This window comes from Euprymna scolopes, chromosome 28, assembly GCF_053919585.1.
Source record: "Euprymna scolopes isolate OS-2025 chromosome 28, ASM5391958v1, whole genome shotgun sequence".
Classification (NCBI taxonomy): Eukaryota; Metazoa; Mollusca; class Cephalopoda; order Sepiida; family Sepiolidae; genus Euprymna; species Euprymna scolopes.
In genome coordinates this window covers 91,459,496-91,486,998 of record NC_136509.1, presented here as the reverse complement: position 1 = coordinate 91,486,998, position 27,503 = coordinate 91,459,496, and the positions used below count along the sequence as shown (strand labels likewise).

At 34.5% G+C, this 27,503-nt stretch overlaps 2 protein-coding genes across 11 annotated transcripts in view; one reads left to right on the top strand and one right to left on the bottom strand.

The window, feature by feature from the left end:
• Positions 1 to 9,626, bottom strand: part of LOC145249724 (complex I assembly factor TIMMDC1, mitochondrial-like) — a 227,470-nt gene extending 217,844 nt beyond the window's left edge. The window contains exon 1 of the mRNA XM_080111627.1: positions 9,608 to 9,626. The gene's annotated coding sequence lies outside the window, so the exon portion shown is untranslated. The remainder of the gene's footprint in view (positions 1 to 9,607) is intronic.
• The window catches only part of LOC145249721 (E3 ubiquitin-protein ligase NEDD4-like), a 622,527-nt gene that overhangs the window by 148,773 nt on the left and 446,251 nt on the right, over positions 1 to 27,503 (top strand). The gene's annotated exons all lie outside the window — the stretch shown is intronic.

Below are 27,503 nucleotides of genomic sequence, written 5' to 3'. Positions count from 1 at the left end.
GATATCTTTTCAGTTAGAATTCTTTACAGAAAAACATTAGGTACTTATTAGTGTTGGGACGATTACTTGGAATTGGGAATCGGAAAATTTGGGGGCATCGGAATCGGAAAAATTGATGCCTATTTTTCGATGCCAAAACAATTCTATTAATTGTCTTTTTTTTTTTTTTTTATTTGATTTTGTTTAAAGTAAAATCTTCCATTGCTGGTAATAATCATAGAATAATAAATATCTATTGATTTTAAAATACCAATAAAGCTAAAATCGATAGATCATCCTCTACAAGTGTATTTTGACGTTTAGGAAAATATCTGCATATTTAACGTGTGTTTTTACGAACATCGGGGAAAATGATAATCTTATAGTTAAATAATTAGAGATTTATAAAGAATTGGAGTCAGGAATTTAGCACGGAATTGGTAATTGTATCGGAATCAGGGAAAAATATAGGAATGGTCCCATCACTAGTACTTATGGAAGGGACCACTTGAAAGTTACCAATATTCCTAAACGATATTGTTTCTCTGATTCGAACAGTCTTCAAACTTGGCACACACAATTGTCAGTCAATGTCATTAACCACTGAGCCATGTCCCTATTGGTATTGCATCAATGTTTATCCTGATTTGATTGAACCATCTTCTTTCCTCGCCTATGTACGGTGGTCTTGAGCAAGGTCATACAAGATGGCTAACCAATCACGAATCTACCATCAAAGACTAACCACATATGTGAGAGCTCAGTCAAGCTTTACTTGATTGCATGTTTCTGCCACCTAGTGTACCGTAGTCGTTAATATTTAAGGACCCAACACGTTGCAGACTCCATCACAAGGAACATAAGAAAAGGAGTAACTCTACTCACTTTTTTCCTCAGGGAAACAATCGACGTTTATTTAGAGACATTGTTTTACAGGTCTTTTCCTGTTGCCCTCGATCACCGTACGTAACACATCTATCTTTGTCCGTCTCTGACGTGTCGAATACCTTTTAAATACCGCTCCTCTTAATGTGTAATGTAGTTGTTAGTATGTAGAAACCTAACACGTTGTAGACTCCGTCGCAAGGAACATAAGCAAAGAAATAACTCTATTCCCTTTTTTCCTTTGCGAAACAACCGACATTTATTGACTGACATTTATTTAGAGGTACTTTTCCTGTCACCCTAAGCCGCTTGTATGAAAGGGGCTACTATTTGAGACCAAATCTACAGAGATACTATGTAGGGAGTTGAGCAGCTCTGTCTGTTCACACTACACTTGAACTTCTGCATGTCAGTACAATCAGGAAAGCGGGGACCCAGAAGGGAATTCCAAAGTTTAGCAGTTCAAAGGGAAGAAACTATCATAGTAGAAAGCCTTACAGTATCTATGGATTTGTACAGTTGAGAGGTGGGATTTTGCTGTTTGGAGGGTTAGTTGAGAGTATTTACGTTGAGGGGGTATAAGTACCTTGTGTTTGTCAGAGCACATTTCATTAAAATACTTGTAAAACAGGCACAGAGACACCATATTTTGGCAATGGGACAGACGTTGGAGTTTGGCTAATAGTGCAGGACCTATTAGGTTGAATACTCTTTTTTTGGACTTTATCTAAGAGGGAGAGACTAGTGGAAGATGCATCAGCCTAGATGTGGCAGCAATACTTCATGCATAGGCAAATGGTGGCCTTGTAAAGATATAAGATACTTTCAGGTGTGACCAACTTTCTAGCATGGTAGAGAGAGCCCATCTTTTGTCGCAGCAGCCTTGGCAATGTCCTCAATTTACTTGTTCCAATTCATGTTGCCTGTGAATGTTAAGCCAAGGAGTTTGAACGAAGAGCTTTCAGGTAGCATATTATTAGTCATAGCTATTGGTGGTTGAGATTTTGGTGTCGAAAATTTATTTTTATTTTTCTCAAAAATAAAAATAAATGAAAAAAAGTGTCTATTTATCCGTCTCGTAATCAGACTAGGTAATTTTCAGTTTTTTTGGACTATGTCTTTAGACATTTCATTTGGGTAAGGGGCTATTTCTACTGATTTTTTAAGCTTCCCATCTATAGAGGTCCGTTGGTCACGGCTATAATCTAGGAAGTGGCCTCTCGGTTTATAAACACTATTAAGATGCATGTCATAGATAGGCTATTACTAAAAAAAAAAAAAAAGAAACCCCCAAACTTTTTGATGGAAATCGCTCCAGACAAAACATGAAACCACTTGATGCAAAGAGGTAAAAAAAAATACTATTTCAAGATCAAAAACTAGCTAACGATAAGCGTTAGATGGATAGATTTCAGCACAGAAAGCAGTAATTCTTCCCCCTTTGTCAGAAACATTTTTCCAGATGACAGGTTCCTAGGTCTAAGATTAACCCCCACCACTCTCTTTTCTTACTCGTGCAGTGTCTGACACATCCTAAACTATAACGACAAATAAATGAGTTGAAAAATAACAATGAAACGGTTAATTATGGTGTCCTCAGTAATTCCGGGACAACGCCAGGTATTCATGCTACTTAATGATTCAGCTGACATTTTTGGATATTGAAGTTGGAGCAATGAATTTTTAATGCGATGCATGATGGAGATTTCTGAAAATATCGATTCTGAAGAGAGTAGCCATTGCATCCAAATTGAGGTTGATTTTTTTCCCATGCACGTTTCTCCCTTTCTCTCACCTCTCTCTCATATATATATATATATACTAGCAGGGAGATCCGATGTTGCCCTGGATTGAATGATGATCAACAAATGTTTCACACTCCCATATTTTTATTGTCATCGATGCCTTTTCTTTTTTTTTTTTTTTTTCAATCAAATCGATTGTCTGCTTTAGTTGCTGACCCATCAACGGGCTTATAGGACATATTTAGTGGTTTCTGGAAGAAATTCTGAGCAATTCAAGTGCACCCAAATTTACTCCTTGGAAAAATTACTGTAGTCACAGTTTTACAAAAATTCACAAACTTCAAACAGGCATATTTTGAGAAATAATTGAAGTTAGGAGACAAATGAGCCCATTATGTTGCAACTTCAGACTCTCAGATATTCAAATGTATAGGTTTCATAATGATTTGAGGAAGTTGCTAAAAATCCATATGTCTGCTTGCCAGCCCACTGTGGAGAGTGCATTAGAGAAAAAAAACTACTTGACGAAATTAACTGGAACAAAGCTTCACAGGTCTCCCTGCAGTTACTTAGTCCATAATACATTGTAGTTTACATTGCACTGTCACTGTAGAGAACCTACTGTTGATTTTATATTATTTTTATATATAACGGCTTAAATTAAAGTTTAAAGTGCAAAAGTCAGGTATCATGGCCCAATTATGCTTTAAACAGAAACATTTATTTTGAACATACCCCTATCATATCAAAGAACCTGCTGCTGATTTTATATGTCAGACCTTTCAGCTTGTGTGGTAATAAAAATTTTCAAATGCACTTGCAATGTTGGGCTACATCAACTGTTAACTTTGGTCCAAATCGCCTGTTTCTTTCTTTCATCAGATTTTTTCAATTATCAATACTTATCAAAGACATTCTTATACAAAACCTTTTTAAGAACAATGCCAGGTACATAAAGAACATTTTTATGAAATTTCATAAAAATCAGTCCAGCCGTTTTGGAATCCATAGGCAACAAACTCACACAAACACAGTGTTCCTTATATATAATTGTAGAGATACAAGCGGTTTATGATAAGTTTCCAGACTTTTTTGTATACACACTTTTATTGATAGTACGCACATGAAACTCTAGTCCCGTTCAAAGTAATCTCCTCTGGCTGCAATGCACTTGTTGTACCGTTCCAACAACTTCTGGAAAGCCCTATGGAAGACCTCTTGTGTGAGCGTTTCAATAACTCTCATCCCAGCTTCTTTCATCTCCTCAATTGTCTCATAACGACAGCCTCTAAAGTTTTTCTTCAGATTAGTGAATAACCAAATGTTACAGTGAGGAAGGTGTGAACTGCAGGGATAGGGAGGAACTGTCTCGATGCCAATCTTGGTCAAATGGTCTGTGATCTTCTTTGAGCACCCTTGGGAAAAACTACATACAAATCTTCTGCATCTTCAGTTCCATGCGAATAAGTGTGTACAGTTCCCACACTGACATCAAACTGTAAACATTGTCTCTATAGACACACGACGGTCCTTATTCATGAAATTCTTTATTTGGCCAATCAACTCTGCTGTTCTGACTTCCTTGTTCCTCCCACACCTCTCATCATCCCTTACAGACTCCCTGTCTTCCTTGAATCTTTTATGCCACTCAAGATAAAAAAGTCTGGAAACTTATTGAAGGCATTTCGTATGTGACAGCAGATCCATGTCACACTTCCAGGAAAACACAGAAATAGCTATCCGAGAACTTCACCAATTCCAACATCTGACCTCTCTAACTCTCCTGATTTCAACACCACGAACTATTATGTGCTAGGTGCACTTGGGAAAGACACCGACCATTGCTGCGTTCAACACCAAGAACGAGTTGTTGCCAGGATAAAACTCTTGAAGAATGCTGATGGTCACATCCTGAAAGGTTTGGTGGAGGCTCAGAGTGACTTCAAGTTATATGCAGCAAAAGAATCTGAAGTAATACGCTTTAAATATTGATTATTGGTCAAGATATGCCGTATATTTTTTTCTTTGCAAGGAATGGAAAATTTATCCCATACACTTTTTTTTTTTTTTTTTACATAGGCATCACCACTTATCAAGGTCGATAGGCCACTCAAGGATAAGGGTTAAAGAGTGTAGAGTAGTCAAAAGGACAATATAGTAATCGATAGTAATGGAAGTTCGGTAAATTTGTTAACTTAAGTGGAACGGCTCATCAGAAACTTGTTCACGTTGGACTTGAAGACAACCATATTATAGACAGCTGGAAAACGGAAGACAATTCCACAGGCGTGCAGTTCTAAGAAAGAAGCTTTGATCATGGAATCTGTTTAGGTTTAGGCACAGATAAAGAGTGGGGAAAATTATTGATAATGTTTTCAGCTAGTCTAGTGTTTCTTGTGAAAGTTTGGCGAGGGGCGACCATAGATTGAAGCTCAGTCGAACGCTTTCCATGAAAATAACGATAAAGCAGAGACAAACTCGCAACATCTCTTCTGTGAGATAGAGGTTGCAGCAAAGAGAAAAGGACATCTCCCACCATACGCTTTAAATATCAATTATTGGTCAAGATATGCCGTATATTTTTTTTCTTTGCAACACACACACACACACACACATATATATATTTAAAACTGTACAGAAGGTCAGAAAAACATTGGTACCTAACATAAGGGGGAACCAGTTAATGGTAAATAATGCTAGGCTCTCTCTCGTCAGCCATATTGCTTTCTGTTTATCTTTCTGAAGAAAAACTAGGACCGCACACATTATCTCTAATGTTCATTTTTATTTAATCATAGCTTGTCTATCCTTATTTCTATATAATTTATTTTAATATCAATTTTTCAATTATTTATTTAATATATTTTAGTACATATCTGTTTAAATTATTTTGTTTAATTTATTTTGTCCTATTTTGTTCTTAATTGAGATGGCTTCCGGGCTTCATCGGTTCAGGTGATCAAAGAAATATTGAAGGATTCTTTAAATGGAGACTTATCGAGATAATAAAAAGCTTAACATATAAGGTGAAGTTAAGATACGCGAGGAAAGATATCAATAATAAGAGATAGAGGGGTGCTAAACGGAGAGAGGCATAGAAGGGCACTATACGGAGACGGACGAATCTTTAGGGGAATCAAACATAGAAATTCTGTGTAGCTTAATTTCCATGTATATTTTCATAACTTAATATATAGTATATAAAATTTGATTCTCCTGGGGATTCGCCCATTTTCGCCCAGCGCCCCCTCTCTTTCTCCGTCCATTGCCCTTCTATCCTTCTTTCTTCATCCCCCCCCCCCCCCGTTTTCTCTGTGTTCAGCCCTTCCCCTTCCCAGTCTCCCATCCACCTCTCTGCCTCCCGTCTCCCTCCATCCCCTCTCCTCCCCTCCCCTCTCCCTTCATCCCCCTACCGTCTCCCTTCCTCCATCCCCTCTCCTCCCCTCCCGTCTCTCTTCACCCTCCTCTCTTTCCCATCTCCCTCTACCCTCCCTCCTTCCCCCTTTCTCTCCACCTCTCTCCCCTTCCTCCTCTCACTCTACCTCTCTCTCCTAACATGCCATCAATATTTGCTATTTCTATGCTCAATTTCTTATCTGCAACAAGTTTCATTGATTTCATTGCTTCCACCAACTTGCCATTTACAGAACACTTGATAAGAATGGTCCCTTTTGATTATTGTTTAGAAAATCATCCAAGAGCCTTGAAAAATTCTCCTCCCCCTTATTGGTTGACATTTAAAAAAAATTCTTTGTATCATTAGACACTTTTCAGAACAATCAAGTTTTACAGGTTTTTATCAATTTTTTTTTTCTTCTTTTGCTAGAAACAAAAATATTGAACACAATTTTGATTGTTTTCACTCCTCTTATTCTAATACTCCTACACAAGAGATTTGATTGGTTGATTATGCTTGTTCAGGAAGTGGAAAAACAACCAATCAAATCTGCTCATTTTTCTGGCCAAAAATAAACATTAAAAGATAATAATGAAAAAAAAAAAAATCCAAATACACACGTTTCTACATTAAAAAAAAAAAAATTTCTTTCAACACGATTTGTTTACATTATTTTTGCTGAGTCATTTTAAAGAAAAAATATCAAGTTATAAATGAAGTATGCCTCTCTGCTGGGTGACATTGGCTGTAGAGTTAGTCACAGCAAATTCATTTCTTTGTGTTTGAACTAAAATCAAATCTTCACCATTGCCCAAATAGGGAGTGTAAAATCATGTTACCCTGCTCACCAACGCTGCCAACCTCAATGATGGCTATGTAGAGTTATTCACTAGAACATATTTGTTTCTTTTTTCAGATGTTGACTGGTGTTGACTATACGTTTTAAGATTTGTGTTCTCCTTGATCTTCTTGGCAAACATGGTGCTACAAAAAGAAGAGAACCTTACCGATCCTGATTGGTCCTCATCGCTTCAACAAGTGGGCATACCATAGGACTCTCTACTTACACATAAGCTGACATTTTCCACAAACACCACCTGTACCTCAATAATTTTCCTGAATTGTACACAGACACATTAATGGCGTTGAACATTACTACTCTCTGTGATCAACTTACAATCTTGTGCATTGGAAAACAACGTAGTGGGCACCTCTTGGGAACCTGAAGGAAGCCTCCAGCATTAACTGCCGCAGCGTCTCCATACAGACATACCTCTGCATCGGTGAAACCACCCAGCATTACTCCTGAGATTACACAACCTCAGTTTCAAAAGAGTTTTGTACAGATTGGACTGCCTACCGCACCATCACATCTATCCCACCAATTTACCAGACCGCTCACCTGTACAGTGCATGTGATAGCACCGTTCAAAACTCCGTCATTAACAAAAGACCTGATTTCTTAGAACTGAGTGAATCTGTTGCTTTGGACTTGAGACAATCGTCACAAAACGTTCAAACCCCGCGATTCATCGCATGAAGTTCAACTCATTAAAGGGAGGAGAACATGAATCTTAAGACGTATCATCAAGGCCAGTTAACTCCACATCTCCATCGTTCAATAAGTTTGTGTTTCCGCATGGATTTAAGAAATTAGAGTTTGTAGGGCTAGTACATATGCATTATTATACGAGTTCAAAAAAAAAAGTTTTGTAGAATTAGTTCATAGCTATATTCGTGGTCATCGTCTTCTGGCTGTGTTGTTTCCTCTCATATTAGCTGCTGCTGAGAAAGTGCACTCGCGTTCATGACTATAATAAAAAGTGAAATAAAACAAAACACAAATTTTGACACGTTCTGGAAATATTAGTTGCACTCCGTGTGTGTATGCGTGTGTGTCACCATCGATCCTCTAAACGCTAACATCCACACCTTCAACTGTTGTGGTTGTGTTTATCAGTTGGTTGATCAATTCATTTTTTAATCAAGTGCTCTACGGATAAATTTATCTTTAGTTAAACTAAGACAACAAAGCATTTTCGTTTACTAGCCAAACCCATATGATTTTTGGAATATTACATCTTCGTTCCATGACAAATACGTACATCATAAATATTTTTTTTTTTTTTTTTTTTTTAAATAAGTGTAATTTTAAATGTACACCGAATTTTATGTTAAGATTTAAAGGTATGAAAATTCAAAGGTAAAAACATTCAAATTTTTTCAAATGTTTTTTATAAAACAGCCTTCGTTAAAAAAAAAAAAAAAAGCATACATTGTTCTATTAAACCTTTTATTGTTGAAATAATTTGAATTGTTCGTTTAAAAAAAAAAAAAGCAAACAAACAATGGTTAAAAAGACATTTTTCACTCAGTAATGAGCTTTGGAAGATTATCAGTGAAAAAAAAAAACACAATCGCCAAAAGATAAGCGTTTTATTATTTCTAGCTGCCACTTGGAGAATCATTTGCAAATGCGACTGTTTCACTCACAACGTAATGTCCTATAATCTCTCCCGAGCCACAACTTGCCTTTGACGGTTTCCAACTCTCAACTGGCCCTGTCGGTGGGGCATTAGAATATGCCGACTGTCCCCCCTGCAGAGGGTAAAAGCCCCTCAATGGGGGTCCTGGATATGACCTTAAACTATATCCAGTTGTGAGGCCCCAGCTTGTGGGCTTTGGGGAGTGTGGAGCCACCCTTTAATTACCATTGCTCCCAGGTCCACTCTGACCCGGAGTGGTAGTACCTGTTAGGGTCCCAACTATGGGTTGAATAGAAACCGACGTGAAAACAACAAATATATTCTATTAAAAAAAATTTTCTTCAAAATCTTTGGATTCAGCATTAAATAACCCGAAAAGGGTTGATATGCCGTAAAACAAAAGCAAGCAACCAACCAACTCTCAACTGTATAACCTGTACCAGTGTTCAACTGTCGCAAACCCAAGACGGTCTGCAAACCATTCATAACTGTTGTAAAACTCATTACCACTTTTAAGTACCTGTCAAACTAACTTTAAATACAGGTTGGAACGATAACGTTGTCGCCTTAAAGAAAACAACACTACAACTTTATTGTAAAATTGTTCCTGAAAAAAAATCAATCCAAGTAACGTGATTATGTATTAGTTTGGTGTTGAAGTCCCTAAATGCCAGAAAGCTTTCTATACTAATAGGTTCTTCGCTTTGTTGCCTTAAAGATGTAACAATTAAAAAAAAATATATATATGAAAGATATGAAATATGATTTTAGGAAAATGATATTTTCCTTTATTTTCAACAAAAACGAAATAAATGAAAAGTTTTGTTAACAAATATTTACAACAATAACAAAACAAAATGAAAAGGGTCGGTTAACAAAAGATACAGATGATTAGAATTACTACTATCAATACAAAAAGAAATGACTGTTTGCGAAACTCTGGTCAAAAACCAGGACGAGGAAGTGGAGGGTACGAGGGAGAAGTAAGGTAGTCAAAATTAAGAACCGCTAACAGGCCAGACTTCAAGTGACTATTCACTCTATTAATAATGAAATACATAATGATTTTTCTTTTAAATGTTTAGTCAATGAGAAAATTTCAAAATTGTATTTACCACTAGTCCAGAAGACAGTTTCTGCAAGCTTGCCTTGGGTTGAGGGAATGTATTTTCCTTTTTGTGTTTTGGATTCTTTATCCATGAATCAGAGACCGGAGTTCCCTTAACGGGTACAAACTGATAACTGATCTGTTTCCCTCTCCATCTTTATTTATATGGCACCACAACCCATTCTCGATTATTGCAGAACCCTCTGGGGCCTTCTAGACCATTCTAAACTTTCTATTACTATACTCTGGCTTTTAAACTATTTTGTGAATTAAAAACTTTTGAGATTTGATTATTAGGACTGCCTAGAATACTTTAGCACACATTTTAAACAAACAGTTGACTTTTATTATTATTTTCTCGAAATCCTCCCTCGTAACACCTTGAACAGCTAGACTTTGGAATTCCCTTCCTGCTACCTGCTTCCCTGACTGTACTGATATGCAGAAGTTTAAATGTAACATAAACTGAAATCTTGTTAATCTTTCCTAGATATGGTCCTAATTAGTAGCCCCTTACGTTCAAGTGGTGATATGCTTTGTTAGGGGTGAAGATGAGTACAAAAAAAAAAAATATCTGTAAAATTGCTCGGGACGGATAAACAATGGGAAAATTGAAGTTGATTTGGAGCATATTTGTTATTTGTAGGATAGAGGAATTTTTAATGTCTATGTATCATTTGCTATTTCGAGCAAAAAAAAATATTTTACCTACCCTAGGACGAGTATTACACATGTATGAAATAATTGTACCAAATTAATACATAAATACATTGTCTTGGTTAATGATTAGGCAACCCTTGCTTCACCATAAATTTCCATAAATTTAAACATTACTGAATTCCTTCCATTCCTCACTATCGGCACTATAATTGTAAGAAAAATTATTTTTGGAAGATGTCTCAGCAGGATTTTCAAATTAATGCATAAATACATTGACACGGTAAAGTGATTAAACATCCCTTGCTTCATTATCAAATTCCAGATTACTGTGTTTGATTTTTTTTTTTTCTACTATCGACAACAAAATTATTTTGAAAAAAGGACGTCATTTTCAGAAGATTACTCAGCAAGTTTTACAAAGAAATAAACGAATATATTGAGAAGCTTAGTTATTAGGCAACCCTTGCTTCACTATAAAATTCCACATTATTGTTTTCTTTTCCTTTCTACTACCGACACCATCATTTTAAGTGAAATGATATTATTTTGTGACTATAACTAAGCAGGCTTTCCAAATAATTACATAAATGCATTGACATGGATGATGATAAGACAGTTTTTACTTTACCACAATTTTCAATATATACTGACTGTAATGATATGCATTAGTTTAAATGTAGCATAAACTGACATCTTGTTAATCTTTCCTAGATATGGTCCTAATTAGTAGCCTCTTGCGTACAAGTGGTGATATGCCTGTTAGGGGCGAAAGTGAGTAAAAGAAAAAAAAAAAAAGAATCTGTAAAATTTCAGGGTTCAATCAAATGTTTGAGCTATCTGTTTAAAATCATAAAACCTCTTAACAAAATTATATTCTTTACATTTCAATCATCTGAGAAAATAAATAAAAATGTGTTCAACTTTCAGAACCATAATAAAAAAATAAAACAATAGGTGGTTATATTTTATTTTAATGTTTTTACATGTTTACAAAAAAAAAAATTGTAATTCATATCCACTATTTTGAAAATTGTAATTAGTATCCGATAAATTTTACTTTCTGTTTCTTAGTATTTTTAAGATTTGATTGGTGCTTGGCATTTTCCAGCAGTTTACATTGGGTGCCAATCGAACCAGAGCGGATATTTACGGAAATCTGATTTGCAAGGTGAAAAACATGTCCGTCCATTTTTAATCCGAAACATAAATAATATTTGTACCGTTACAGTGGACAAATCTTAACTTTAGAACATTATCTGGATGACTGCTTATCGCATAGTTATGTTGTGTAGATAACACATAGTAGTAGTAGACATTGCAATCATGTTGATCTCGAAGTTGTGTATGTGTGCATATAAGGCATAACCACGTTGACACACCGGTTCTCGTCAGATCACCAAAGTTAAGCAACATTGAATTTGGCTAATGCTAGATGGGTGACTATTTGGGAATTGTAGGTGCTGTATGTGCTCTCTTCTTATCTCAGCGTTGTTTCTATTAGTCCTGAACCTCCACTTGTCACTGGTATTTAACAACGCCGACTCAGGAGAGATGTGGTTGAAGATTACACAACTCTTGCCACAAAAATTCCATGTGCAGGCACCTTTACAGTGGGTATCCATAGTCTGTCAAGAAGCTACCATATATGTATGTATGTATGCATGTGTGTATATAATTATTCTCGCAACATTTTGACTGATGTACCCGGTTTTCTTCAAATACATCCTGTCGAACTTGGGAATCTGTATGGAATTTATGATTGCATAGAAGTCCTAAGTAATATATATATATATATATATATATATATATATATATATATATATGTGTGTGTGTGTACATATGTATGTATGTATGTATGTGTGTGTGTGTACATATGTATGTATGTATGTATGTGTGTGTGTGTACATATGTATGTATGTATGTATGTGTGTGTGTGTACATATGTATGTATGTATGTATGTGTGTGTGTGTACATATGTATGTATGTATGTATGTGTGTGTGTGTGTGTACATATGTATGTATGTGCGTGTGTGTGTGTGTACATATGTATGTATGTATGTGCGTGTGTGTATGTATGTATGTGTGTGTGTACATATGTATGTATGTATGTATGTGCGTGTGTGTGTGTACATATGTATGTATGTGCGTGTGTGTGTGTACATATGTATGTATGTGCGTGTGTGTGTGTACATATGTATGTATGTGCGTGTGTGTGTGTATGTATGTATGTGCGTGTGTGTGTGTATGTATGTATGTGTGTGCGTGTGTACATATGTATGTATGTGCGTGCGTGCGTGTGTACATATGTATGTATGTATGCGCATGTGTGTGTACATATGTATGTATGTATGCGCATGTGTGTATACGTATGTATGTATGCGCATGTGTGTACGTATGTATACGCATGTGTGTATGTATGTGTACATATGTATGTATGTATATGCATATGTGTATGCATGTGCATGTGTGTATGCATGTGCATATGTGTGCGTGTGTATGCATGTGCACATGTGTGCATATGTGTATGCATGTGCATATGTATGCATGTGCATATGTGTACATATGTATGTATGAGCATATGTATGTGCATACACTGCTGATCAAAAATTTAAGACCACTTAAAAATCTTTAAAAAAAAACAAAAAACTTTTTTTTAAGGATAGTTTTTAAACTCTTCCGACTTATCGTTACCAATGCTACGATCTAAAAGGTTATAGAAACAAAAAGTGACATTCAAAAAATTTTATTTAAAAAATGTCCATTTTTATTAAATTAGGCTTTCTACACATGATGAAAATTATAAGACCAGAGACAAAAATTCTATTAAGTTGTACAAAAAGTGTATGAAAACATTCAACAATTAAACTTAATGAGTTCTACCTCCACTGCTTTAGATGACTTCAAAAATTCTCTGGGGCATGCTAGAAATAAGGGTTTCCGTTAAGGTGCGGGGGATCCTGCTCCAGTTTCTGAAGATGGCTTCACAAAGTTCATTTTTTGTTGAATATTGTTTGCCATTTTGATAAACCTCTCTTGTCATTCACCCCCAAACATTTTCAATTAGGTTCAAGTTCGGTGAGTATGCAGGATGTCCCAAGAACTGGACTCCATTTTCTTGTAGAAAGCTTAAGGTCCGTCTTGCAGCATGGATTGCAGTATTATCCTATTGGAATAACTATCCATCCCCACACAAACGATGACCCTCCATCATCAAAGATGCTTTTTGTAGCATGCTAACATAACCAGCTGCTGTCTGACGACCCTGCACCATCTTGAGCTCCACCGCCCCTCTGTAGGAAAAGGCACCCCCATACCATTACGGACCCTCCACCACTATCACATGTGGAAAAAATTTCAATGGGCATGTTTTTGTCTTGCCAATATCGCTGGAAGCCTGATGGACCATCTAAATTGAATTTTTTCTCATCAGAAAACCGGATTTTCTTCCACTTCTCAACGTCTCAGGTTTTGTATTCACGACCAAATCTTAAGTGGTCGACTTTGTGACGTGGAAGCAATCGAAGAATTTATTTATACTTTTTATTTACCATGCCTTGTTGTAAGTGTCGTCTGATGGTTATTGGACTGCAATCAGCATCTGTAACCGCCTTAATTTGACTAGAAGTAAATCCTCTGTCATTCATAACAACCCGTCTGATTCTCCTACTCAATGCAAGAGAAATTTGGGGGGGGGCGTACCAAAGGATTTTGCTTTTCCATAATTCTCAGTGTTCTTTAGAAAGTTGCAAATAAGTTTTTACTGCGATTTACCTTAGCTGCTATCGCTCACTGTGACAAACCTTGCTTATGGAATCCTAGAATTCGAGAGTGCTTAACTTCGATTAGTTTTCTTGCTTTAGGTATGGTAACACCTTTACACAGTGATTGCTAATCTCTAACTGAACTAAAACCATTAGAATTACCATAAATCTAACAATTTATACCCTTGGTCTTATAATTTTGATCATGTGTAAAAAGCCTAATTTAATAAAAATGCAAATTTTTAAATAACATTTTCGGAATGTACCTTTTTGTTTTCATAACCTTTTAGATTGTAGTATTAGTAATCTTAAGTTGGAAGAGTTTAAAATCTATCCTTAAAAAAAGTTGTTTTTTTTTAAAGATTTTTAAGTGGTGTTAAATTTTTGATCAGCAGTGTATGTGTATGTATATGCATATGTGTGTATATGTATATGCATGTGTGTATGTATGTAGGACGAAATGGGGAAAACTCTGTGACGGCGATCATCTGGAAAGATGCAGCAACCATCATGCATATACTTATTCTCACAACATTTTGACTGATGTAGCCCCCGAACTTGGGAACTTGTATGGAATTTCAAATGGGACCCTCTCGTTCCATCAACCATTGATTCCTAAGTAATTCAAAATAGTATTGAGTTGGAACCGAATATTACTTAGTACCTATATCTGTTGTCCCATGAGTCGGTGTATTTCACGATCTATTAAATACAATAAATGAAAATTATCACTCCTCATATCAAAAGATTCTGAAACAAGTCTAATATAGTCAAGACTAGATTTAATAGTAAAAGTTTATGACCCTCGCTATCTGGGAGGTGGGTCAGGAATGTGACTGTGTAAGGGAATGAGCTATAGAGAAACTATGTCTGTGCTGCCACCAGCTGCGTCTGTAACTCGATAAACTAACAATTCATCAAATCCATGTACTTGGACGTTAGTATCTAAGGAGATACTTGTTAAACAATTTTAAATCGTTTTTTTTTTTTTTTAATTTTTTTTTAATCAAAAAGTTTTGTGAAATATGTTACGTTAAAATGAGAAAAATGGCTGAAGAACGCTGAATTTTTTTTATTTTTTTTTTTTTTTTATTTTTTTTTAATCAAAAAGTTTTGTGAAATATGTTACGTTAAAATGAGAAAAATGGCTGAAGAACGCTGAATTTTTTATTTTATTTTTTTTTTTATTTTTTTTTAATCAAAAAGTTTTGTGAAATATGTTACGTTAAAATGAGAAAAATGGCTGAAGAACGCTGAATTTTTTATTTTATTTTTTTTTTTATTTTTTTTTAATCAAAAAGTTTTGTGAAATATGTTACGTTAAAATGAGAAAAATGGCTGAAGAACGCTGAATTTTTTTTTTTTTTTTTTTTTTAATCAAAAAGTTTTGTGAAATATGTTACGTTAAAATGAGAAAAATGGCTGAAGAACGCTGAATTTTTTTTTTTTTTTTTTTTTAAATTTTTTTTTAATCAAAAAGTTTTGTGAAATATGTTACGTTAAAATGAGAAAAATGGCTGAAGAACGCTGAATTTTTTATTTTATTTTTTTTTTTATTTTTTTTTAATCAAAAAGTTTTGTGAAATATGTTACGTTAAAATGAGAAAAATGGCTGAAGAACGCTGAATTTTTTTTTTTTTTTTTTTTTTAATCAAAAAGTTTTGTGAAATATGTTACGTTAAAATGAGAAAAATGGCTGAAGAACGCTGAATTTTTTTTTTTTTTTTTTTTTAAATTTTTTTTTAATCAAAAAGTTTTGTGAAATATGTTACGTTAAAATGAGAAAAATGGCTGAAGAACGCTGAATTTTTTATTTTATTTTTTTTTTTTTTAATTTTTTTTTAATCAAAAAGTTTTGTGAAATATGTTACGTTAAAATGAGAAAAATGGCTGAAGAACGCTGAATTTTTTTTTTTTTTTTTTTTTTTTTAATCAAAAAGTTTTGTGAAATATGTTACGTTAAAATGAGAAAAATGGCTGAAGAACGCTGAATTTTTTTTATTTTTTTTTTTTTTTTATTTTTTTTTAATCAAAAAGTTTTGTGAAATATGTTACGTTAAAATGAGAAAAATGGCTGAAGAACGCTGAATTTTTTATTTTATTTTTTTTTTTATTTTTTTTTAATCAAAAAGTTTTGTGAAATATGTTACGTTAAAATGAGAAAAATGGCTGAAGAACGCTGAATTTTTTTTTTTTTTTTTTTTTTAATCAAAAAGTTTTGTGAAATATGTTACGTTAAAATGAGAAAAATGGCTGAAGAACGCTGAATTTTTTTTTTTTTTTTTTTTTAAATTTTTTTTTAATCAAAAAGTTTTGTGAAATATGTTACGTTAAAATGAGAAAAATGGCTGAAGAACGCTGAATTTTTTATTTTATTTTTTTTTTTTTTAATTTTTTTTTAATCAAAAAGTTTTGTGAAATATGTTACGTTAAAATGAGAAAAATGGCTGAAGAACGCTGAATTTTTTTTTTTTTTTTTTTTTTTTTAATCAAAAAGTTTTGTGAAATATGTTACGTTAAAATGAGAAAAATGGCTGAAGAACGCTGAATTTTTTTTATTTTTTTTTTTTTTTTATTTTTTTTTAATCAAAAAGTTTTGTGAAATATGTTACGTTAAAATGAGAAAAATGGCTGAAGAACGCTGAATTTTTTATTTTATTTTTTTTTTTATTTTTTTTTAATCAAAAAGTTTTGTGAAATATGTTACGTTAAAATGAGAAAAATGGCTGAAGAACGCTGAATTTTTTATTTTATTTTTTTTTTTATTTTTTTTTAATCAAAAAGTTTTGTGAAATATGTTACGTTAAAATGAGAAAAATGGCTGAAGAACGCTGAATTTTTTTTTTTTTTTTTTTTTTAATCAAAAAGTTTTGTGAAATATGTTACGTTAAAATGAGAAAAATGGCTGAAGAACGCTGAATTTTTTTTTTTTTTTTTTTTTAAATTTTTTTTTAATCAAAAAGTTTTGTGAAATATGTTACGTTAAAATGAGAAAAATGGCTGAAGAACGCTGAATTTTTTATTTTATTTTTTTTTTTATTTTTTTTTAATCAAAAAGTTTTGTGAAATATGTTACGTTAAAATGAGAAAAATGGCTGAAGAACGCTGAATTTTTTTTTTTTTTTTTTTTTTAATCAAAAAGTTTTGTGAAATATGTTACGTTAAAATGAGAAAAATGGCTGAAGAACGCTGAATTTTTTTTTTTTTTTTTTTTTAAATTTTTTTTTAATCAAAAAGTTTTGTGAAATATGTTACGTTAAAATGAGAAAAATGGCTGAAGAACGCTGAATTTTTTTTTTTTTTTTTTTTTTTTTAATTTTTTTTTAATCAAAAAGTTTTGTGAAATATGTTACGTTAAAATGAGAAAAATGGCTGAAGAACGCTGAATTTTTTTTTTTTTTAGCTCCTTACATCAAGTGACTTCATGCCTTGTCTGGAGTGATTTCCATTAAAAAAAATTAAGGGGGTTAAAAATTAAAGGTGTTAAGGCATGTACCAACTTTGATGGATGGTGCAGTCTTGATTATGTATGAACAACACTCGGAGCTGGCATCCTTATGCCAGATCAGTGCAGTTGCTGAGTGAAGGCATGAGAAGTATTGACATTGGTCTTCAAAAACGGTTACAAATATAATTTGTGGAGATGAGAAAAATTAAGTTATCATTTTTTTTTTCCAGTCATGTTTAACCCAAACAAGGCATAGTATCACTTTGATGTAAGAGACTACTATTTGGGACCATGCTTAGGGGAGTTGAGCGACGAGATGTCTGTTCATATTACATTTAAACTTCTGCAGTCAATTAGGTAACTGAAAGGGAATTCCAAAGTTTAGCAGTCCGAAGGAAGAATCTATTACAGTAGAAAGCTTTCTACCATCTAGAGACCTCTCCCGAGAAAGGGTGGGATTTTGTTGTTAAACATGTTTGCCGGTGGTATATACGTAGAGGTGGGTACAAGTGCAATGAGTTCATTGGTCTGCATTCCATTAAAATACTTGTAAAAGAGGCACAGGAATGAAACATTGTGGCGATGCAACAGGGGTTGGAGTTTAGTTGATAGTGTGGGGCCTGTTAGATTGGAGACGTTATTGTGATGATGCATGAATGCGCCTGAAAAGTGGGGCCACCCTGAATTTAGATAGGTATGCGAAAAGATCTGCTGTAAGATTCGAGTTTTTTTTTTCTTATCTTGTAATAACCTACTTAGTGTTTCATTTTTATTAAACAAGGACACGCCTCGTCAAGCTCCAGATCTTTTCTATGGCAAACCAAAGAACTTAACCTAAAAAAAAAAGTTTTTTTCTTTTTCTTTTTCCATTTTTTTTTTTATTCACCTACAAAACCAGTCTGAGAAAAATTATGAAAACATTTCATTTGTTATTCATATTATTTGAATTCATCGGACTACTGTTCTCATTTTGAGTGTGATTTTCATGTTTCGGTCGATATAACCTCCAACCTTCTTCAGGTGTATCTTGTCGAACTCGGGAACTTTAGGAGCCTTAAACCTATTTTTATTTCTAGTTGTTAATATTACTATTTATTACTAACTAGTCTGGGTGCCCGGCGTTGCCCGGATGTTTGGAGGTGTGTGTTAAGCAAAAAAAAAAAAAAAAAAAAAAAGAAATAGTGGTAGTAGGCCGGCCAGGCTTGAACTCGTACTGCGAAGGAGGAAAAGAACATGAAAAATGAAAGTGACATCTTTGCTGTTGCGCCCATCACCAAGCCGGGAGTGACAAATGTTTAAATTAAGGCTAGTCAATCGAAAAGAGGAGATGACTTTCAAAAATATCGGCAGAAAAAGCGACCCCCCCCTCCTTGTAGAAAAATGCCAGTTAAGGATAAAGGAATTAATGTTTTTAGCCAATTTTTCGATATTTGTCATCCGAAGGGTCGAGCTTCAAAACGATACCGATCTCATGAAAATCCGTTGCCTCTGTTGAAAGTTTTAGGCAGACATACAAACATACATACACACATGCATTTAAACAGACAGGTGAGATTTATATTATAGACTGGGGGGTACCCGGCGATGCCCGGGTGTCTTGAGGTAAATCAAAACTCCGGGGGGGGGGGAGTTAAATAATAATAAAATAAAATAATAATAATAAAAAAATGTTTTGGTGGGTGAATATGAGAATCGAACCCGTACCCTTGAGTTGAAAATTAATGTGTGAAAAAAAAAAAAACGTGCGATGTTACCATTGGGCCACCTCGACATACAGCGTAGATGTGTTTGAATTTATTTATCTAACTATAACTATAAAAACAGGCGTGCTTAATAAAAGTTAACTTTGCTGCTTCCATTTGACCTAATTAAGAATGTCAAATAGAAGTCACGCAGCGTAAGCGTCTGTTCCCGGCGCATTGCCGCGAACACGTCCGTTTGAGTTTAGTTTCATTTTATTTATACTAAAAAGCCCAATCAACACGCGAGAAGGCAAAATAACAATAATTTTGTAAAAATCGACGTAAATAAATCTATACGCTATGCGCGTTCCTAATTCCTAGATATTATGATATAGGACCTATATACACAGTTTTAAGCGATAGTAACGACCCCGGGAGCGTGTGCGAAAGTAGCCTTTTGAAGACATACACGAAATAGTCACACACATTTTGCCTTTTATATATATAGATAATTACTATATATTAAAGAGTGAAAAAGAAAAGGCAGAGTACAGAGAAAGGGGCCGAAAAAGAAACATGACGACGGATAAAAGATCAAAATATACATGACGGCCATGAAAGAGATCACGTGAGATATGCAAATGTGCCAAAATAGAAAGTGTATAAAAAGATGCACAACAATGAGTTCAGGGGGTGGAGGTTCTGTACAGATGACTGAAAGAAGTTTTTTTTTTTTTTTTATCAAGAGGCAGCGAGAACACCAAGTAATCAAATTTTGTTCATTCTGATCGATTGCTTTCAATCCTTTCATAGTATTATTCATCATCCATCATCATTTTGCAACTGCAGCTCTTAGTGTGTCCATGCTATCCCTACACACATTGAAAAGCAGGAGGATTGACCTGACCTTCCACAGACATACGGCGCTTTGGTAGTACCAAATGGTCACCCATCTGATATTGGCCAGGATCATCATTGCTTAACTTTTGTGATCTGATGAGAACTGGTATCTGATTGTGCCATATTTCTGAACCAACAATCTCGTTAACTCTTATTTATCCTCAAGTGGCTTTTGGCCTTTGTAAGTGACGCCTCATTAGTATTTAAAAAAAAAAAAAAGGCCAGGAGAATAGAATTTGTGGCATGGGTAAAAAGTTTGGTTAAAAATTTTATGACAAAAAAAAAAAAATGTATAGTGTTGGCATAAACTAGCGCCATACTAATTAGTTGAGAATCGGTGAGGAGTATAGAAAGACTGAAAATAGATAGCAACGTTGAGCCTTGTCAGTATTAAAATGGGTGACCATTTAGGAATTCCAGGTGCTGTATGTGCTCTCCGCTTACTCTGCATTGTTTCCAGTCATCTAGCACTTCTTCTTGCTACTATACTCAAGCAATGTCAATTCAAGAGAGATGTGGTTGGTAATTGAACAACCCTTTCCTCAAAATTACAAACACAGATACCCTTACAGAGAGTATCCATTGTCTCTCGAGACTGAACGGAGGCATCTTAGATAGCACTAACTAGATCTCTAGTGGATGAGTGTTAAGAGGACTGAGACCTTAGGAAGACTTATTTCCACCCAAATTCCAGAGATGACCAATCATCATTGCCAGTGAGAAGTCAATGGTAAGTGGCTGTTGTGATGATGCAAATACATCGATAAAAAAAAGGAAGCGAAGATTTGTTGGTGTGAATTTAAAATAATTCCTTTTTTTTTTTTTTTTTTTTCATTTTGTGTTTCATAAAGTTGCGAGTTACATGTTTTTTTTCTCCTTTCAACAGACCCAAAATTTCTCATCAACCCTTTTTCGATCCAATAATATTGTCACCTCTCTATATTTTGCATATAGATTAACAAATGCAATATTAGTATTTTCTGTTTCAACATAAACATCTGTTTTTATTTTGTTCTTAAAAAAATTATTTTCAACTGATTACATATTTAATTCTATGAATATTTTATATTTGATTAGTAACAGTTAAACAAAAAAAAGAGCAAAATGTAAAAAAATCATGCATTTTTTTTTCAATTCAATAAGAGTGTCACATCACTATATTTTGCATATAAACTAACAAAGACAATGTCAATCTTTTGTTCTGTTTTTATTTTGTTCTTAAAAAAATTTATTTTCAACTGATTACATATTTTATATTTGAGGAGTAACATTTAGATAAAAAAAGCACAAAATGAAAAAATAATACAACTACTCAAAGAACCAGAAACAAATTTAGTAACTGATGTTTATTTCATCATTCATCAGTATAATTTCATATTTCAAGCGTTTTGATTGGCTAATGGATATCTACTTAATCAATTGTTGCATTCGTTCCAAATATTACAGAATTAATAGCAACATGAAAGAAACATTAGATTTATGGCAAATATTCAATGGAAACACATCTGTTTGGCATGTTAGGTGTGAGAATTAGGGAAAGAAATAGAAGTAAAAAAAATTGTGTTTGTAGCTAGATTCTTTTTATATGTGGAATTAATTTGCACATAAGGGGAATAGTTGCTTTAAGAAAGATGAATTGAGGGAGAACAGAGAGTTGGGAGTTTGACGGGAAACTTGGAAACTGAGAATTGTTGTGAATTATGGATTAAGTGAAGAGAAGTTCTCTTAGTTCTTAATGGATTCCAAAGATTTGTTGGTGCAAATTATGATACTAGTGAAAAGGAATTCTATCAGTTTTCTTTTCAAGATTACAAAGATTCATTATTACATATTCTCTTGCAACTAATGCAAAGAAAAAGAACACCAATCTATAGAAACGAATCGATTCATAAAATCAATCGGTGCCATGAATATTTATACTACGAGAAAAAATATCTAGACTTCAATGTTGCAGGATAGCATTATAATGGAGATGCTGTTGCTTAGGACTGAAACTGGAAAGATTGACTGAAACATCTAATTCGTGCCTTAGGGTTCATTCCTATAAGTGCCTATAGTCTGTCTAATATCCTGTATGAAAAACTTTTTTTTTGTTCTTACAAAGGAGTCACCACTTATGAAGGCCCGGAGGCCACTCAAGGGTAAGGGTTAATAAGTGTACAGTAGTCAGTAGGACAATATCGTAGTAATCGTTAGTAGTGGAAATTTTGCAAATTGGATTACTTAAGAGGACGGCTCATTGAGAACTTGTTTACATTGGACTTGAAGACGACCATATTGTAGTTAGCTGGAAAGTAAGGAAACGGAAGAGTTCCACAGGCATGGAGTTTAAGTTCAGGTACAAATAAAGAGTGGGGGAAATTATTGATAGTGGTTTCAGGTAATGAGTGTTTTTATGAAGGTTTGGCGAGGGGGGACCATAGATTGGAGCTCAGACGAGCACTTGCCATGAAAATAACGATTAAGTATAGACAGGTTTGCAACGTGTCTTATGTGGGAAATAGGTTGCAGGGAAGAGAAAAGGGGCATTCCCCACTAGACTATGAAGTCTATTTTGAAATCTGTCAAGGCAGGATAAGATGCTTCTAGCAGTTCCTGCCCAGATGTGGCAACAGTACTCCATCCTTGGACATACGTTGAAGTATTGGTGTGACAAATGCATTGTGTACATCAACTAGCCATTATCGTCTTTTTTGTTGTGCTGGGTCAAGGGCAACCGTCCTGTCAGCACTGCAATGAAGAGCCCTCTCCCCAATCAAAACTAGATGTCCAGTTTATAAACAAATAATATTTATTTTTAGTTTACAAATCGTATCCGTCTATTTAGGGGAATGGTAGACTTGCAGCACTGAATCTTTGTTTGACCAGACCAAAACCTAAGTTCCATTAATGAGTTCCTTGGCCGAAATCCCTAAAGGACCTAATCTGCCTAGAGACGCACACTCCCCCAACTGCCTCGGTTGTTCTTACCAAAATCATCTGTTTGCTATCTAATGTTCAACTCCAACTCCTCCTCTTCTGCGGAGAGGGTGGATTTGCTGGTTATGATCGCCTCTCCTTCTATTCTTTTGGGATCTCTGAACCATTTGCGGGTTTTTGGACTTTTGTTAGTGGTCATTGTTTGGTGATATCCAACTAGGACTGTCCCTATTCACAGAGACTTTATCTGGAGTCCATCTTAGTAGACAGAAAAAGGCATCGTTGCTTTCGCCAATTTTTCAAACCTTTAACGGCATTTTTGAGGACGTCAACATCATTTCGGTTTCACTATTTGGATTGTTCAAGTTTTATTTCTTTGATTTTACTATTTCAACAGACGGCGTTGTTACTTTCGACAATTTTTCAAACCTTTAACAGCATTTTTAAAGATGTCAACATCATTTCAGCTTCGCTACTAGGATTGTACAAGTTTGATTTCTTTGATTTTCTTATCAGAACTCGTTTTTTTTTTCTCAACTTTGTTTCTTTTTTTATTTTCTCTGACCCTCTTCATCTGTATTATATCGAGTCTTTGTTTTATTTTATATGCCCCCCCTCTCTCTCTCTCTCTCTGTATCATATATTTCTTGGTCGTTCTTTACACTGAATCTTTTGAAATGTCACTCTATAAAAACCAGTGTTTGATTAGTTTCATTTTATTCATACAAAAAAGACAAACACTCGAAGGAATTTTTTAAAACTTGATGATAAAAAAAGATAGGTGATGTTCGTTTGCAAATCTGAGATATTACGATCCAGGAAGTACAAAAGTATGCAAAATCTTCTCCCACAATCTAACCGATGCAAGAACATACACAAACGCGCGCACCCATTTTGCCTTTTATATATTAGACTAGCGAGGGTTCTTGGCATTGCCTGGGTGTTTGTAGGTGTGTGGGGGGGGGGAAGTAAAAAAATTTTTTTTAAAGTTTTGGTAAGTAGGTAGGATCGCACTGGGAACGTGGAGGCGAAGGTGGAAAAGAAAGTGTGAAAAAACCTGCCAACTTACTCACTCGCCCACGGAGGGAGAGTAACTAAATAGTTCAAATTTAACGATTAAAAAGTTAAATTGACAGGTGCACGATTTTAACGATCACGCCACAGAAGTCCCGCAGTGGACTTTTACTGCGAGGCAGTTTTTTAAGTTTTGTTTCCCAACTTTTTGTTTCGCCAAAATGTTGGGGGGAAACCCGCTCCCCATAAAGAGGAGTGTCCATATGAATAGCAATTGTCTGATATAAGGAGTTCCCCCCCTCATTGATCAAACGCCCATTGCATGTTACCGACACGAAGGTTGGGAACTACACCTTTGCTTCAGATCAGTTTTGCTTTTATACGAAAAAGCTGAATGAACACGTGAGAAGCCAAAATAGCAAGAATTTTGTAAAAGTCGACGTAAATAAATCTAGACGTGACGCGCGTTCGTAAATCGTATATGTTATGATCTAGGGAGTATATAAAGAGTTCTAAAACAAAGTACACCCCCCCCCCGAAAACCGCTCGAAAAAAAGCCTTTGCTGTTTGCCTTTTCTATATATATAGACAAGGAATACAAGTTGAAAAGTTAAAATTTCCTTATTCGATGAAGTTTCAAAGAATGGTTCTTATCCTCAGAAAAAAAAAATTAGTAACAAAATAATATTTCTAGGTAAGCTATATAATTTTGCTGGTTAGCACACAAATTGAAAACTTGAAATATGAAAGAAGTCATATTTCTATAAAAGTTGATAATAATGCAAAAGTTCATATGCCATTGTTAAAAACTCCATGTGTCGGCACTGACGGCAGATTTTGCTGATTTTTTTTTCTTTTTATGGCGCGAAAAGAGCCCGATAAAGTGGCATCTCCTATGAGCATTTTTCCAGCAAAATGCTCTGATGAAAGCAACAACCAAGATGGAGAAACTAGTCCCCGGATGGGGTGGGGTGGGAGTGGTTGATCCATTGTCAGTTTCATTATTTATCTTTTGTTTTGCTGTTAATATCTGCACTTGAAATCTCCAGTCGGTCTTTTGCAAACAAACATTGGCAAGCATGGCAGCAACCGTTGCTATGGAAACCGGGGGGGGGGGGGAGCAAACATGCTTATTGACTCTTTCCTTATCATCGGGCATACTTTGCTTTGGGGTGAGGATGTGTGATGAAGAAAGACCCAAGTTAGTTGTTTGATTTGAGAAAATGATTTTTATTTATTTAATTTATTTATTTATTGTTCATATACACCATTTTATTAGTCTCTCTTTTTATCTGGTGGTGTATACTGTATCCCTCTCTCTTGCACCTTGCCTAGTGGTCACTCTCTCTCTCCTTTTATTTCTCTCTCCGGTAGCGTTTCTCTCTCTCTCTCTCTCTCTCTCTCTCTCTCTCTCTCTCTCTCTCTCTCTCTCTCTCTCTCTCGTGGTATCTGTCTCATGTAGTCTGATGGTCTTTATCTCTTTTTCTTGTCTCTCCCTCTTCCTCTCAGCCTATATTTTATGCCTCTTCTTTCTAGCCATTGATATCTGTTACTCTCGGTCTAGTAGTCAACCCTCGTTATACACCATAAACATAAGAAAAATTATAATACTTTTGTTTGAATAATATATATATATAATATATATATATATATATATATATATATATATATATATATATATATATATATATATATATATATATATATATATCACATTCTCTCTCTCTTTCTTTCATAATAAAAATGATCTTGTCTGTCTGTCTGAGGAACGGTCTCTACTAAACTTCTGTCAAATTTTCTTACAGACTTGAAACTTGATATATAGGGAGTTGGACGTGTGGAACAAATTCGATTTGTTTTATTAGCTGGTAAAATAGCTGCTAAGGCGTCACAATTGAAAAAAAATGGAACTTGTCAGGCATGTCGACTTATAGTGCTCTTTAACGTATGCGCAAATATATATTTACTAGCATTTCGGCCCGGCGTTGCCCGGGTGTTTGGAGGTGTGTGTTGAGCAAAAAAAAACAAAAAAAAACGGTAATTTTTTTTAAAATTTGACCCCTATTATGACCCCTTAAAATTTATTGTTTTGGGCTCAAATCGAGTTATTAAGTTAGATCCATGTCCAAGAAACCTATATCTAAAATTTCAAGTGTTTAGACCCCAAAATTGTCGGAGGAGTTTTGTAGAGTTCTCAAAGGTCAAATCGTTGAACTTTGACCCCTTAACAGCCAAATTTCTGTCCGAAAACTGATCACATAGATTTTCCCAAATCTCAGTATCCTGTATATCAAATTCCGAGTCTGTAGACTTAAAATTGACAGAGTTATTGCGTATGGAAATGTACACACACACACACACAGACACTTTCACTTTTATATATATATAGATACATTTTGCATTATATTTTGTTTTAAGTTTTTATATATGTGAAGACATAGCATTGGTGGTAACAAATAAGGCTGGAAAGCTATATGTTTGGGTTTCAATTCTAGCTGATGGCACCCAAGTCATATGTATTTTTTTTAACTTTTGAAATCGCTACTCTTTTTCTTTTCAATGGAGTCAATAAGTTGAAATTCATATTTGGGTACAATATAATAATCAATAAAGTATTGGCTCTATAATAATAAATACGAAATTTGCATGTATTGAAATATATTTAAGCATATTTTATGACAGGTCCATGCCGGTGGTGGCACTACTACATACTAGGTACAATATAATCAATAGAGAATTGGCTATATATTAACATGAACTCTGCATAAATGAGAATACCATGTGCTATGATTGGATAAAACAAGGTAGCCTATACATAGATAAGCCTGAAGAATCCTAGAGTGGATGAAACGCGGAATATTCAGTGTAGCTTAAACGCCATATATATTTTATAACTTACTATATATATATATATATATATATATATATATATATATATATATATATATATTGCGGGGTACAAAATTTTATTATGGCTATGTAAAGACTAAATTTAAACTTGTTCGAAAACATTATTTTAGATTGTGAAATTAAAAAATAAAAATGAATGTGTCAGCTGACCGGTTTCGAAGCTCGCTCAACAGAGCTAAAATCGAGCTTAATTACGTTTTAAAAAGAAAAGTGTAGGGGGGGGGGGACAATGAATCGGAGATGAAAAAGTAGGGGGAGGGGGAATATATGTATATGAAAAAAAAAAAAACGGTCAGCTGACGCATTCATTTTTATTTTTTAATTTCACAATCTAAAATAAATAATGTTTTCGAACAAGTTTAAATTTAGTCTTTATATAGCCATAATATATATTTTTTTTACATGGGGGGGTCACCACTTATCAAGGCCCGAAGGCCACTCAGGGATAAGGGTTATTGCGTGTACAGTAATCAATGAGATAGTATTATAGTAATCATTAGTATTGGGGGTTTTGATAGAATGTCTTACTTAAGGGGCGGTTTGTCAAGAGTTTGTGTTGGACTTGAAGACATCCAAGTTGTAGTCAGGTGGGAAACAGGCAAGCGGAA